A 16,103-nucleotide genomic window follows, 5' to 3' on the forward strand; every position below is an offset into this window, starting at 1 on the left:
TTTGTAAAAGCTCTGTCACAAACAGTCAAAAACAAATGTGATGGCAACAGCTTCTTTTTTTGATATATGTATATAAACGCATGGTTTTATTTCCGAAATCAGGCTCTGCATCTCTTCTTCTCTGCAATAAATCTGCACTAAAAATAGAGGCCACGGCTCCTGTGTGATTCCTTCGTTATACCTGAAAGGGATTTCGCCGGATTGTACGTGTGAGAATTTTGGGGGTGGCTACCCCAGCCGTGAGCCCGCCGGAATAGAGGCTTGGGAACAGCTACAAACTCTGTGTTTATATATATATATATATATATATATATATATATATATATATATATATAAAAAGCTGTTACCATCACATTTGTTTTTGTCTGTTTCTTTGTGACAGAGCTTATGCAGAATATGTATATATATATAGCATTCCAGGCAGCACATGTAGTATTCTTACCCAATTTGATGGCACTTAGTTTATCAACTTAGGTAGGATGGACGACTGAGACTGCCTTGCTGGTATTCAAATGGATAACCTGTGATTGCTGCGTGTAGGACTGGCTAGCATCAATTGGCTGAGGCATTCTTCATAAACAAGAATTGGCAAAGGCAATTGATCTCGGCTACGAAAGAGCTATTGGGTTCAGCAATGTCATATAACTATGTTGTAGAGCAGTGTGACTGCTGGGCTAAAAGCTATTTTAAAAAGTGCTATAAAAGTATTTTTTTTAAAAGAGCCGTGATGCAGGAGGATAAAACATGCTTATAGCTTATTTTTTTTAATATATATATATGTAACTTTTAGCCATGCTGTGCAGCAGCCACACGTGATGCTCTACAACATGGCTAAAGCTTACGGCAAAGCTAATAGCTCTGACTTACACGAGACCTATTTGCTTTGCCAATGCTTGCTTATCAAAGCGCACAGACTGCTGTGTTTTAGAAAGTGTGAGACTGCTGAGGTCAGAGCAGTGGGAATTATCACATACTCCGAACAATGGTGAGGAATGAAAAACAACTCTCCCCCTGACTGGATTTTATTTTCAGATGCACACCCATCCACATCAGCAGAGGGGATCTGTTTGCTTAAGCTGTTTTCAGCAGACCAAATCGCTTGTTTAGCAAGACATTTCTCACAAGAAACAAAATGCAGAACCAAAAATAAAAGCAGAGGGACATATTTGTTCCCAGAGTTCTCGTGAGTGTAGGGAGCACGAGCCAGGCGTTGTCCTTGACTGAAATCTGTGCAGAAAAATTCAGCTCTTCGAAATAACCACAATGAGGCTTTTCTTTCACAATGTGGAGAATTAAAATAGGAACAAAGATTGGCTCTTTTTCGTGACTCTGGTTGCCAGAGGATGTGAGAACTTAAAATACGTTGTAGCAGATTTGAGATAGCATGCGATCCTCACACGAACAGACACCCTTGGTATGTGCGAGTGTTTGAACAGTACGTTTCTTCCATGGGCCTTGGCCTTAGACAATGACGGGCCATTTACTGTGGTGCCTTAACCGCCGACACAGACCAGAGACTGAGTGATAGGGGCACGAAGCAATTCGAAGGCTAATCAGAGCAGAATGCATTTATCCTACTGCAGCAGCTCAATGTGCACGCCTGCAACCTGGAGTTGTAAAGCACCCACAGCTGGGTGGGGTGTGTGCGTGTCGATCCTAAGAAGGTAAACCCCCCACCCTACAAAGATGTCTACAGGAAAAACCAGCAAAGTGAAACCAGCAGCTACTTGGCCAATAAAAATAAAAGAAAATGGACTGCGATAAAGAAGTCAACCAATGGAAAATAAAGGCGGGCTCAAAGCTCTTCTTACGTTGTTTTACATTTTTTTTTAAAAGAAACAATAGATCGTAACAAGTTTGCAAGTGACAGGGCATGCTTCTTTTTGGGCAAGACCTAGAAAGCTGATTTGGCCTACTTTGTTAGTCATACACAGACCAGATTGTAAGACAGACGGCAGGTGTAAAGCACTATTTACTGAACATATCCAGAAAGTCTCGGGGTGCGGATCGGTAAAATAGCTCAATGAATGAATGCACTTGTTGCCGAGATCACTGAGGGATCTTCTGGTCACTGGTTTGAATCCTCATGAAATAGCTTAGAATGCTAAGGAGCTTACAGTAGGTCACAGGATTGGACCTCCAGGAATGAATGAATGAATGAAATTATATTTATATAGCGCGTAGCTACCCGGAGGCCTCCTAGCGCTTGCGGACACGAAGAACACAGAAGGAAGGAGTATCACTGAAAAGCTGAGAGGAACAGGTGGGTCTTGAGGTGTTTACGAAAGACCGATATGTTAGGTTCACTACGGAGCGTGTGTGGGAGGGTGTTCCAGAGGTTGGAGGTGTTCAGGGTGAAAGAGCGGCCGCCCCATCTAGATCTACGGACTTTCAGAGGCATGGCAAGGAAGGCGGCACTAGAACGGAGAGTTCTGGAAGGTTGATAGGGAGCAACTAGGGATTGAATATTGTCGGACCCGTATTTCCAGAAAGCTCTGTGAGTCAGACACATAGCTTTAAACTGGATCCTGGCTCGAATGGGCAGCCAGTGTAGATTTTTTAAAGCAGGCTTGGCTGACTGTCTGCGGGGAATCTGTAATAGGTGACGTGCTGCACAGTTTTGGATAACCTGGAGCCTATTTAAGGTGGACTGAGGGGCGCCCAAGTAAAGTGCATTCCCGTAGTCCAGGCGGGATAAAATCAGGGCTTGAACTATGATTCTCCTAGCTTGAAAAGGGAGCAAGGGGAGGATTTTCCTGAGCATACGTAGTAGACCAAAACATGTGGCCGAGAGCTTAGTAGTATGATGATTAAAACTGAGGGAGCTGTCAAGCCATATGCCGAGACTTTTGATCTGTTGTTTTGGCGTGGGCATAGGTCCAAGACAGGATGGGCAGACAAAAGAGGAGGAGGGCGAGGGGGTTTTCCCTAGGAACATAAGTTCGGTCTTCTCCCCGTTTAGTTTGAGGTGGGAGCTGCTCATCCATTGGGCGACTGCCTCAAGGCAGAGTCCTAGAGCGCCAGACGAGCCCTCAGGGTGGTTCAATGACACCACCAGTTGGGTATCGTCTGCGTAGGTGATTATTTTGATGCCGAAGGGATGCACTATCTCGGCTAGTGGGGCCATGTAGGAATTAAAGAGGGTGGGACTCAAAGAGGATCCCTGCGGGACCCCGCAGTTAAGAGGCCACTGATTGGACATGGATGTCCCCTCAAAAACTTGGTAGAAACGATCATTAAGGAAGGACTGAATCCAGGTGAGCGCCACCTTTTCCAGAAAGTCTCGGGGTCCGGATCGGTAAAATAGCTCAATGAATGAATGCACTTGTTGCCGAGATCACTGAGGGATCTTCTGGTCACTGGTTTGAATCCTCATGAAATAGCTTAGAATGCTAAGGAGCTTACAGTAGGTCACAGGATTGGACCTCCAGGACATGGGTTTATAACCCAGTAAGAGAGATTCATGTGTTGATCCTCGATGTCCCCCGACGCAGCCACATCACACCCCACCTGAGAAGCCTCCACAGGCTCCCCGTCAACAAGAGAATCACCTTCAAACTCCTCACCCATGCACACAAAGCACTACACAACACCGGACCAACATACCTCAACAACTGGCTCAGCTTCCACACCCCCTCCCGCAACCTCCGCTCTGCCACCCTCGCCCTCGCCACAGTCCCTCACATCCGCAAAACCACCGGCGGTGGCAGATCCTTCTCCTACCTCGCCGCCAAGACCTGGAACGCTCTCCCTACCAGCCTATGACAGACCCAGGACCTGCTGCCCTTCAGAAGACTTCTCAAGACCTGGCTCTTCGATCAGTAGCAGCCCCCCCCCCCAGCACCTTGGGACCCTCGTGGGTATGTAGCGCGCTTTACAAATGCAGAGATTGATTGATTGATGTCTGTGTTACCGACATTCTGGTGTAGCTTGCCATTCATTTGGTCCAATCCTTGCAAAAGGCCTTAAGTGGCTTATTCTCCTACTACACACAGCTGCACTTTACCGGCAACGGCCTAAATTTGAATTTTTAAATTTTTTAACTTAATTGCTCGTTCTTCCAGGGCTGATACATTGGGTATCATGGGAACAAGTAGTAATTAACACCAGTAAGAGCAAAACACAATTCAGCTTGGATTGTCTGGTATATGAAATGTGATTGTTAGCATAGTAACGCACAAACACACACAGAAAGATGGCGACAATACACACTTTTACTCATCTTATATAGGAGAGATTAAGAAAAGGAAGCAAGGAGTTTTTGGTTTCCTATGATGGACGCTCAGTCAGCCGTCGATGGTGGTTATTTTTTACTTCTGATAGAAGTTTGTCACCGAACTCGGATCACAGAAAAGCTTTAATTGAGTCAAGTAAATTTAGTTGCTATGGCAGGAGAACAGAAAGCCACCCAATCCCGAAGGGTCCCCGCCCGCTGCAGTCCAGCACAACAAAGAATGCGCTGAGTGCGCCTGCAACTGCGCTGCAGCAGGTTCTGCTTCACACACCTCGCACGCTATCACCGTCGATCCCTCAGGCCACGCCCCCTTAGTGTGGACACGCCCCCTACCGAGACTATTTAAAGGTCTCCGGCTTTCAGAACCAATCAGAGAATTGTATCCTCCTGAGGCGGAAGCCGGGAGTAAACTAGTTGTTTTATAAATTTGAGTGTCACTGATTTCTGTATTTTAAAATTGTTCTTACCTCATTCCTGGGCACTAATTAGGGCTCGAACTCGCCTCTGACAGGGATTTTGGGCAGTTCTTGGCGCCGCAGCAGGTTCTGCTTCACACACCTCGCACGCCATCACCGTCGATCCCTCAGGCCACGCCCCCTTAGTGTGGACACACCCCCATCTACCCTCCCACTTCTCTCATAATCATGTGCATTTTCCGGCCGCGCAGCGGCCGCGCGCAGCGGGCGCGCCGCCAGCGCGCCGAAGGCGCGCTAAAGGCAAGCCCGTCTGCGCCCGTCCGCGCCTCGCCCGTGCCCAGTGCCACCCCCCCTGCTCAAAAAATCATCTATTCAAGAGAAGCCCTACTCAAAATCAAACCAGACCCAACATCCTGCACTGGATCACTTGACCTGACGACCGGGTCTGGCTCCTGGACCTGCAGGTACTGTAGTTACAGTCTTGGCCTCAAAGCAAGAAATCAGCCACCTACACAAGCTAGGAACCTACAATGCAGACTGATCAATGTCAGGTCTATGGGAAAGCACGCCGCACATATATTTGATCTTATAATGGAAAATAAGCTTGACTGCCTCTTTATGACGGAAACCTGGCTGACACCTTATAGTAACCCTGATATAACTAACTCCCTACCCCCAGGATACCTAATCTCCAGAGAGGATAGACCTACTCAGAGAGGTGGAGGTATTGCTATTGTTTATTGCGACACCCTGAACTGCCAAACCTTCCTCATACCAGGCCTCAAAGGGGCGGAAAATGTTGGCTTTGCGCTAAAAATACACAACTCTTTTACTTTCTCAGGGGCCCTGATTTATCGACCACCTGGCACACATACTGACTTCATGAATAGCATCGATGAAGCTATAGGCAACTTAGCCCTCAAATCAGCCAATTTTACCGTCCTGGGAGACGCCAACATACATCTAGACGCCTACTCAGATCAGGCTACAATTTGCTTTACCGACACTATGAATGTACTCGGCTTGAAAATCCTCACTACCTCCGCCACCCATAAGGCGGGACACATACTTGACTGCATTTGTTCCAATATTGAAGCACTCAAGGTAGATACCCCACAAATATTAACTTGGACAGATCATAGCTATATTCCGTTCGAATTCCCCGTAACATATCACTCTTGGACCAAGAAAACTAATGACCTCCCAGGGTCCGACATAAAAGGACCCTGTTGGAAAGATCTGATAGGGCAACCTGACTTCCTATTAAGAGCCGACATATCTAGACCGACTCTGTCAGGAGCTCCTGACAAAGACAGTCAGGCTTTTAGGGAATGGATCAATACACTCATAAAAAGCCAGGAGTCCACCCTTCCCCGTCTGAGGACCAGGAGAAATCAAAGACCTATCGCCCCGTGGTTCTCTCCTACTTTAAAAGAGGAACAAAGGAAAGTTAGGGCGCTCGAACGAAAGTGGCGACTCAACTATACAGAGTCTGACCAAGATCTGTATAAAATCGCCCGTCGTCAATACCATGGGTCGATTAAAACGGCCAAAAGGGAATACTACACGGAAGCCATTAATAATAGTAATAACAAACAAAAAGAAATCTTCAATATTGTTAATACATTTACTAACCCTAAAACTATGCAGAAAGACACCCCCCCTCACAGAGCCTCTGCAATATCATTGCAGACTTCTTTGAGGGCAAAATTTTAACACTGACCAAAGACTTCTCGCAACCTCACAGCAATGAGGAAAACAAGGTCATCAACTCTGGATTAAAAACTAATACCTTTACCTCCTTTCAACCGGTTAGCAAAGAAGAAACGCAGACAGAAATCCTCAAAATTACATCAGGATCTCCTTTTGATCCCTGCCCTCCGTTGGTGCTCCATGCACTAATAGAGATTGTTAATCCATTTATCAATAGTATCATAAATTCTTCACTCACCCAGGGTTTGGTCCCTGAGGAATGGAAACTCGCAGCAGTCAAACCCCTGCAAAAAAAAATACTACCGGATCCCGCCACCCTCACAAACCTCCGTCCCATCTCCCTACTTCCAGCCTTCTGTAAACTTACGGAGAAAGCTGTTAATAAACAACTCACTGCTTTCATAGAAAGCAATAACATCTGGCATCCCAACCAAGCAGGTTTTAGATCCCAACACTCCACAGAGTCAGCTCTAATCTTTTCCTCTGAAACCATCCGTGGAGCACTAGATCAGGGAAGGAAAGTAGTCCTGGTTCTATTGGACCTGTCCGCGGCGTTTGATACGGTGTCCCATGCCATTCTGTTGGACCGTCTAGCCGCGGCAGGAATTGTTGGAACCGCACTGAGCTGGATAAAAAGCTTTCTTGCAAATAGGAGACAAGTGGTGGTCTTAGGACAGTACAGATCAGAAGAAAAGCTAGTAGGATCTGGAGTCCCTCAGGGCTCCTGTCTGAGTCCTACACTTTTCAACATATACATGGCCCCACTAATCACCCTTATCTCATCCTTTGGTATAGACACTATTGCATATGCATATGACACGCAGCTGATTCTGATACTGGAGAATGACACCCAGGAAGCCGAGGGAAGGCTCCAAAGCTGCCTTACCGCCACTTTCAGATGGATGAACTCGAATCATCTCAAATGCAACACTGGGAAAACTGAAATCCTTCCCATTGGCAAAGATAATACCTTTAATCCCTCATTGTGGTGGCCTGAGGATGCCATTGCTCCCCCTAGCACTGCTTCCTCAGTCCGTAATCTAGGGATCAAATTTGACCCCTCCCTGAGCTTCAAACAACAAGCCACAGCCGTAGCAGGGACCTGTTTCGGAATTATCAAAGGGCTCAGGAAATTTTACGACCTAATTCCCTTCTCCGCAAGGAAAACGTTCGCAGTAGCCCTCATCACTTCCCGCATTGACTATTGCAATAGCCTATATGCAGGGACTAACAAAGAAGTCTGTCACAAACTACAAATGGTACAGCATGCAGCTGCCAGACTAGTGCTAGGGTGGAAAAAGAGGACCTCAGCTACGGCAGCAATGAACCTTCTACACTGGCTGCCCATCAATAAAAGGGTACTCTTTAAAATTATATTGATCACCTTTAGGGCTTTCAATGGAAAGGGACCCAAATACATACTAAAAATGTTCAAACGCTATAACCCCACGCGATGCCTCAGGTCTCAAGCGGCCAATCTTCTTACCATTCCTAAATTCAGACTCAAGACTAAAGGAGGCAAATCTCTTGCAGTATTAGGCTCCAGGGCCTGGAACGTCCTCCCTCCCCTTCTCCGTCACATCCCCACAGAAGCAACCTTTAGAAAGGCCCTCAAAACCTGGATTTTTGCCCTCCCTGAATGGGAATGCAAAAATCTAGTCTAATTAACTTCCCCCTCTGCCTGGATCATGAGGAACTGAACCTTGCTCTACAGCGCAAAGATGCTCCTTGGAGTGCAACCTGCGCTTTATAAAAACCTCATTACAACTGCATGTGTTCCACTGTTGACACACTGCACTACAAATACACAGGGCAATATACCCACAACCAGCCACGAGGTCAACAACAGTTGACAACAATGGAACCAAACTAGTCCTGACAACTGGGCACTACAAAGAAATAAACAGAGGCAGATAGGAAATTGCTTACTCCTGTAAATGAACATCTGTAATTATTAACTAATGACTATTTAGTAGCATAAATATTCTGCGTTTGAAAATAAATCTGCTACATACTATAGAACTGTTTTCCTTAGATTGGCCAAACTAGATGGACCCTTACTCCATTTTGAAATGTCACACTTGACCATGTTTTCATTGTTGCTATCTCCAAAAGCAGTAACATTTGAACTGATTCAAAAACAATATGTTTGTGATTCTATCATTTCCTTTGAATAGGACGTTCTCGTAAGCTTTAGGTAAGATTTCCTGTCAAATGTTACTGTTCAAGGTTGTTCCTGCTCGAAGCTGTGAGCCCATTCTATTCATAAATCTAGCATGGTTGGTGAGTACCTAGATTTTAACAGTCTAATCCGATTAGATTTAGGTAAAGGGGGACTATTTGTAAAACATTTTTTATAGAATGAGGTCAGATATTGTTGCATTTTATTCTGTATTGCGAATTGCTGATTCTATATAACATTTTGCTCACCTCATGCTGACTTTGTAATTTTTTCTTTGAGCAGACTCCTATTTGACAAATCTCATTCTGCATCTATTACCCTAATGCTAGACCATATTTAGTTCACGCTATTGATTTCTGCATTTAACTGAGCTCTATGCTAAAGTCCCCATATCTTTTAATGCCTAACAATATTTTGCGTTCTGCAATGAACGTATTTAATAAACCTTCATGGTTTCTAAACTTATTCAGACTCAAAGCAGCTTGACACCCCTATTCTTGTTAGGGGCACTTTACCTCATATACTCTTGAGGATACACCCCTCCCCAATGCTGCATAGGCAGTGTCATTTTGAGATTATCTGATAAGATATAGTCATCACTCATTACACAGAAAGGTGAACACCAGAAGAGCTCACGTTAACATGTGAAAATGATACCTTGCCCTACACTCACGTCAACCTCAATGCAAACTGGAGTACAACCTAAAGGTCAAGTTCAGCAGCAGGTTGGCTGGCTCCCTGTAACTCAGGTGTCTCAAACACCCAGGCAATTCACTGCAAAGTGTCAATCTACAAACCCACCCCCACACACACACACTGCCTATGTGATGTTGCTTAACCTTGGCAGCAAAAGGATAGCATCCTCGAATCTCTTAGCTTCTTCTTGTCTCTATGAATACAATTGACTAATCATGTTCAGCCACCTAGACCTTTGTGCACAGAAATTATTAAATCAGATTAAGAAAACGCCTTGAACAGTGGCAGTACATTGCTAGCTATGCTTGGTCAATGCATTATTATTGCCATAGAGGATGACATTTGGGCGATTCCCTGCAGGGTGTCTGGCTCCAAACCCACCAACATATCACGGACCCACACATGCACCAGGTACAGACCATTAGCACTATGTTGTGTAATAGTAGATAAACACTGCGGCACACATAAGCTGTTACGCCTGTTCCAAATCCTGGTAGCTCATTGCTTACTTAATGTGTTGCTGCAAGCCCCCGGTACACACCTACGACTACACCGTATGTGATATTGCTTACGTTCTACACAGGAGCTTCAGCACCAAGAGATTTCCCTTCTGTGCCCGGTGATGTAAACCCTGCTACTGCTCTATATAGCGTGTGGTGCTACAAACCTACTTACACCGACACATGTGCACCCTTATGAAAAACCCCTTACCTCACACAAAAAAATGCAATAGATAACGTTTATGTTAGAGGATACAAGTCATGCTCCAAATTAGGGATGGGCCAAATTTTCAATTTTCCTGCAGTTTTGAGTGGTTTGCAAACTTTGGACTTAACAAAGGTTGCCAAAGATTTGGAGTCTTCATTGCATGTGGAAGAACTTATGCCCCAATGTTTATTTTGCAGGAGAACACTGCCACTTAAAGTGAGTTATTGTTGAGATTTTTTTGCACTAAGCCTACTCTTGTAGAATCGTCTGCTCACATTTTAAATATTAAATCATTTGCAAAATAAGAGAGGCTTGTAACGTTTAAATAAAACTTTAAATTTTTGGCGGAGACAAACATTTGCACCATACCACACAACTACACTAAACCTGAACAGCTTTCTGCATGGTGTGGAGCTGCAACCTTCCTACACCTCTGCATAAGCACGTTCACACAAGTGTTTTTGTTTTAAATCAATACCTCGACATAGTCGGGCTGATCAGGAAATGTCATCCTTCACAGAACTCAGTGTACCCATTTTGCTGTGGGCATAGTGAAAACATCAGCCTGCATCTATGTCCCTACCATGAACTAACAAGTCTCTGCCTTTTCAGGCTCTCTTCCTTTGCATCCTCATTCTGAACCCATCATCAAATAACCATTAACCTCTGCCACCAAGTGATTACTCCTGCAAGCTTATGTGCTTTGTCACCAGATAATCGGTGGCAAGCTATGCTAGGAAGGGATTAAGATGATGTCTATAGGAAAAGGTTTGAGGATCTGAACGGATCGTGGGGTGCAACCCAGGGCTGAGCTTACCACTTTATCTTAGAGAACATGGCCATGCCCTTGAATGGGGAGAGTCCATGGCTCCTGGTCTTTGCTATAGAGTAGCACACAAAGGTGCTGACCATCTGGATGGTTGTGTGCATACCTGATGGCTGACCGTGACCTGTAGTGCCGTGTGGGGGTAAGGGGTTGGTTTTGGGGATCTGGCCATGAAGAGGGAAGGAACAGTGCTGGGGACATAGGTGGTTGCCCCTTTACATTGAGAAGCCTCTGGCAGCATCCGTAAGGTTTCCCACTGCATCGAAGAGTCATCACTGAAGCGTTCTCCTTTTTAGGTCTAGCCTATAGGCAGCTGTTAGCTGTATGTTGTCAAGGACTTGTTGTAGCCAATATAACTACTTACAGTTGACTTTGGGTCAACCCATTGCCTAACCACTGGTTGACTTTCTCATCAGTCTAATTCACTTTGTTCTTATTTGAAAGCTTCCCTTCCTCTTCTTCTGTTTGTCCCTCCCATGCTGCATAGTTTCTTTTCCATGAATATGGTTGGATGACTTGTATCCTTCCACTGCTTCATTCAGCAAAATATTTTTTTCTTTTTCATTAAGCACACCATCATGGGAAGGGACTGCATAGATTTTTCTGCTCTATCCATGGGTGCTCCTTCCCCACTAAAATACTGCCACCCATGTGCTTTGTGTTGTTATCCCCTCTCCCTCGCTTCCAGGCAAAATGGTTTTATGTGACACCTCACATCATGCTCCTCTATTGCTCCCCCTTCTGCTGCTCTAGGCACTCATTGGTATTTAATTCAACCTGTCTGTCGACTCCTTCTGCTCCATCAATAAATGAGAACAAAACGTTTCGCTTTCAGACCACCGAGCATCCATCTATGTAGCGCTTTGGTGCACTTTGAATTTTTTTTTGTTTTATATTGCAGCGTCAATTGTCATCTTGGAATGGTAAATTAAAAACGAAGTGCCTCTGTGTCATGAAGTGTATCTGCATACGCAGTGACACCTGAACACATCATTATGTTACCAGAGGTCTTCAATCTTTTTGGTGCAGAGACCCCCCATCAACATTTTTTAAGCGTGAGGACCCCATCCTGACAAAAATTTCTAGAACCGAGTACTCTTCATCATCGGCAACCCTAAACGCCACCAATTCCCACAGCAAATTATTTTTACAGAGGGAAATAATATTAAATAGTGTTTAGCAAACCAAAGGTTTGTGGGTGACTGTGGTGCGTTGTCAGAGGCTTAAAACACAGTTCTAACAAAAAGTCTCCATAAAGACTTACCTAAAACTGCACAATGGTACCTTCTTTTTAATAAACAAAACATAGTTTGACAAAATGTATCCGGCTGATAACACCTTTGTGAGCTAATATGATGGGTGGGCCTGTTTTTTGCTAGAGAATCGGTCAATCTGTGGGTGCACCTCATTACTACCAGTTTAACACCCAAATATAGCAATAAGCAATGAAAAGGTGACCAGTCCAGCTTTGCAAAGGGCCTTCTCCTGCGTAGCAACACGTGTCACTTCTTTTTAACCACATGAGTAATAATTTTTGTTTTTAAATTGCTAAACTCAGCAGATTAGCTGCAGATGTTGGATTATGTGGCAAATGTGGCAAACCTATAAATGTGCTATAATCACAGCAGCCACACGATGGCATATTTCCAGTGGTCCTGGGTAAAATAGCTGTAAAGCATGGGCTGAAACTTTAGTGCAAGGCATCCGAGGAGAACCATACTATATTTCATGGGATGCTGACGGCTTGGCTTTCACAGCTGCATGGAACTTGAGGTTGTTGAACATCATTCATCATAATTAAAACATACCATTTACATTCATTATTGATTAACTAGGTGGTCCAAGAAGGATGCTTTCTTTAATTCCCAGGGAGGAAGTGGTCCCTTAATCTTCTTTCATACTGTTTTTCTAAAAAGGTTTTTATTTTTTACATTATGAAAATGGACGCCTCTATTTTAGCAAAAACGGACTCCTCGTTATATTAGTTTGTTGCTGTTGTTGACTTTAGACATGTTTGGGGGGGCTAGAGGGCCTTGAGAGTCTGAACATGGGGCGGGGTCAAATGCGGGCTAAACACAAAATATTCTGTTCATTTTAAGGTCTTTTACCATCAGGTAGCTACATATAAAATAACAGGCAGCTTGAAGGAAAGAAATTAATATAAAAACTTGTTTCTCAGTGGGAAATACACTATAGTACATAATGAAACCTCTATTAGTTAATGCACTGCAGAAGTTTGTGTGTAAGACGCAGATTTAAATCTTGGTTGGTGCAGTGGAGAACAGTCACTTGTACTTTTTTCGTGCTACTAGGTCACAACCTGTGACAGAAATCACTGTGAATATGTAATTAATAATTGTATACTTGCATTACACACAGTATAAGATAGACTGCTAGAAAATGCAAAAAAGATTTTACAATAAAATGGTGCTTCCAATATTATAGATTTTAGTAATACCCAGACTGTACGTAACGCTATTTCTTTTTACTTAACTGTCCCTTCAACATATCCTCAGGGATAGTAAGCACTATGTAAATACAATGCCAATTTAAAGCACGCACTTCACAGTTCAGTTGTTAACTCTTCGCACTCTCTCTCAAAAATAATATTTCTTTGTCATCACAAAGCTTTAAGTGATTCGATCAGGCTCCCAATAATCCTTAACGTTTGCAGATTTCCCTCCAAAATTGCAGATTAAGTTGCTGCGTATATTTGCATTTCTTTCAGGCAAGCAGCACACTTGGCAAACAGGCGTGTTTAGCTGTATGCCTGGCTTCAGGTTTACAGCACAGGAATGTCCCTGAATGACACTCCGGCTGAGGTACGCGAGCCCCCCTTCTCACAACTCCATGGCCACCCTGGGGGTTGAGCCCCACAGATTGAAGACCCCTGTGTTAGGGCCACTGTAGCATGATGATGCATACCTACACTACAGAGCATTGAGCTATTTTTTTTCCTTTCCCAGATTCTGAACAGAATTGGCAAAAAGCACCGGTAAAGCCAGTTGGCATGCATTGGCACAGGCAAAAGTTGAGTTACATTGGCTTTAGCAACGCTTGTTTTTTTCTTTTGTTAAATTTACAACATGCACACCTTGCAGAACTAGTGAATATAAAACAAATTATCACAACGTTTAGAGTTGTGCAACTTTTTAATCATGCACACACCTAGTTCGCCCTTAAGAAAATTGCTTACACCAAACAGAAATGTTAGCACCAAGTCAGCTCTTTTTTCTGGCTGAGAATTCAGACTGCTCTAAATGTGATAGATTCCGTACTTAGCATGAAGAATACCAAACAGTGATGATCAGTGTTCATAACGCATTCAGGCTCAATTCAAAATGTTTGTTTGGTATTTATAAATACATGTTATCTAGGTTGCTCTTAAAAATCTGGATGCACAAATTTCACATCAAAGATTGATGCCGCAGCAACGGGAGACACAAAGCGATCTTCCCTAACTCTGCCTGTTTCCTTTCCTAGAGTGTTTATAAAACAGCGATTTCACCATAAAACAAGCAATAGCAAAGCCAATAGGTTCTGCCTTTGGGACCCATAAGCTTTGCAAATGCCTTTTTGGTGATTATCTACTGTGTCTGGTTTGATCCTGATGCTGTGCAGCACAGTCAATTAGAAAACTGTTGTAAAAAAAAAAAGAAAAGACACAAAAAAAGTGCAATGATGCAAACTCTGCTGGTGGTCACCTCATTCCACTGACACAACCATGCTTTTAATTTTTTTATTTACTCATGCAAGATGGTGGACACTCCTTGGATTGATAATAGATCCTCCCACAAAAAACACCTGTGAAAAAGCAAATTTACAACAAAAATAGACCGCATTAATGTAGAAGCAAATGGAGATGGGGTACAGGTAGGGGTGAGGAGGTGAAAAACCACTGCAGAAGGAAGATAGCAACACAGTGGTGAGAGGAGAAGTACACCTGGTGAGAAAAACAGAGCAAGTAGCAGTGGGAAGAGGAACATTGAACATGGGAACAAACACACAAGAGAGCCAGAAGCACATGCAAGTCACAGCAACACACGAAGCAGTGGAGAAGTACATGCCGAGCACAACTCAGACCAAGAGGGAGGTCGGGAGGGAGAAGTATATGAGAGAGAAACACACAGCAGGGGTCAGCATTTCGACGGGGCACACTGGGGAGACAAGGAGAAAGCTGGAACAAAACATCCACTCATGGAGTGCTTAGTCAAAAACAAAAAAAAGTTCCCTAGTGTAAGCAGTGGAAGGATAGATGCCAGCCAGTTTAGGAGATGGTGAAGAGAGTATGCTACAGGGGAGGGACAATCACAAGATGGTGTTGCTCATATATGACTTTACCTTAAAAAAAATTAAAAGACAAGAGGCATTGGGCAAATCAGGAACAAGTTGGTTTAATTAAATAGAGCAGACGGGAGAGAATCGACAGAGTAGCGTCTGAAGAAAGTCATTGTACAGGAGTATTGGCCAGCCATTTATACCATTTGTGAGGTACAATAACTGCTCTGGCATTCTTTGCCTCGTCATAAACGACTAGTACAACCATTTGATAAGGAGGACACAGGTGGCTCTCTGCCTCGGGCAGAGCTAATGTGGGCCAGTATGTATGTGTCCAGATGTCAGTGTGGGGAGCGCATGATCACTACGTACGGTGCGTATCCTGTGTCCTGAATGGCTGAGTGTTCCTAACTCTATGTGGCATCTATCTTTGTGGTATTTTGGGAAAGTGCGCCTTTGGCCAAAAGTGTTTCAATGGGGCCAATTTCCTCGGTATTTTGGAAAAGCGAGCCTTTGGCCAAACGTGTTTCAATGGGGCCAATTTACTTGGACCTGTTTGTAGTACAACTGCCTGTCTGTGGGATCGATCAGGGTTTTCCCGGGTGTGCATTTGTCTTTTAGCTATGTGTAATCCCACTTGTGACCTATTAATCAGTAGGTTCGGGTTTGGGTCACAGGGCCTGTCTGACCACGTATCTGATTCGGGGTTGGTGGGGAGGTCACCTAGGGTGAATCCAACAGCAATGAAATGTGTTCACTAAATTGTGTACAATTAACATGGCGGTCATTTATATCATTTTTACTGACATGATCATTATTGTTCGTACACCGTACAGATGTCATAGCGTACATCGATATTGTCTTTACTGATATAAACTCTGTTATGTGTGCATAAATTATGGCATACATTGACAATGTTTCTACTGGCATCAACATTGTTATGTGTGCATAGATTATGTTAATACATGGACAGTGTTTCTACTGGTATCGAAATTGTTATGCACCCACATTTTATGATGTGCATCGACATTGCATTTACTGGTATTGACA

The sequence above is a fragment of the Triturus cristatus genome, chromosome 7 (assembly GCF_964204655.1).
Source record: "Triturus cristatus chromosome 7, aTriCri1.1, whole genome shotgun sequence".
In the NCBI taxonomy this organism is placed as follows: domain Eukaryota; kingdom Metazoa; phylum Chordata; class Amphibia; order Caudata; family Salamandridae; genus Triturus; species Triturus cristatus.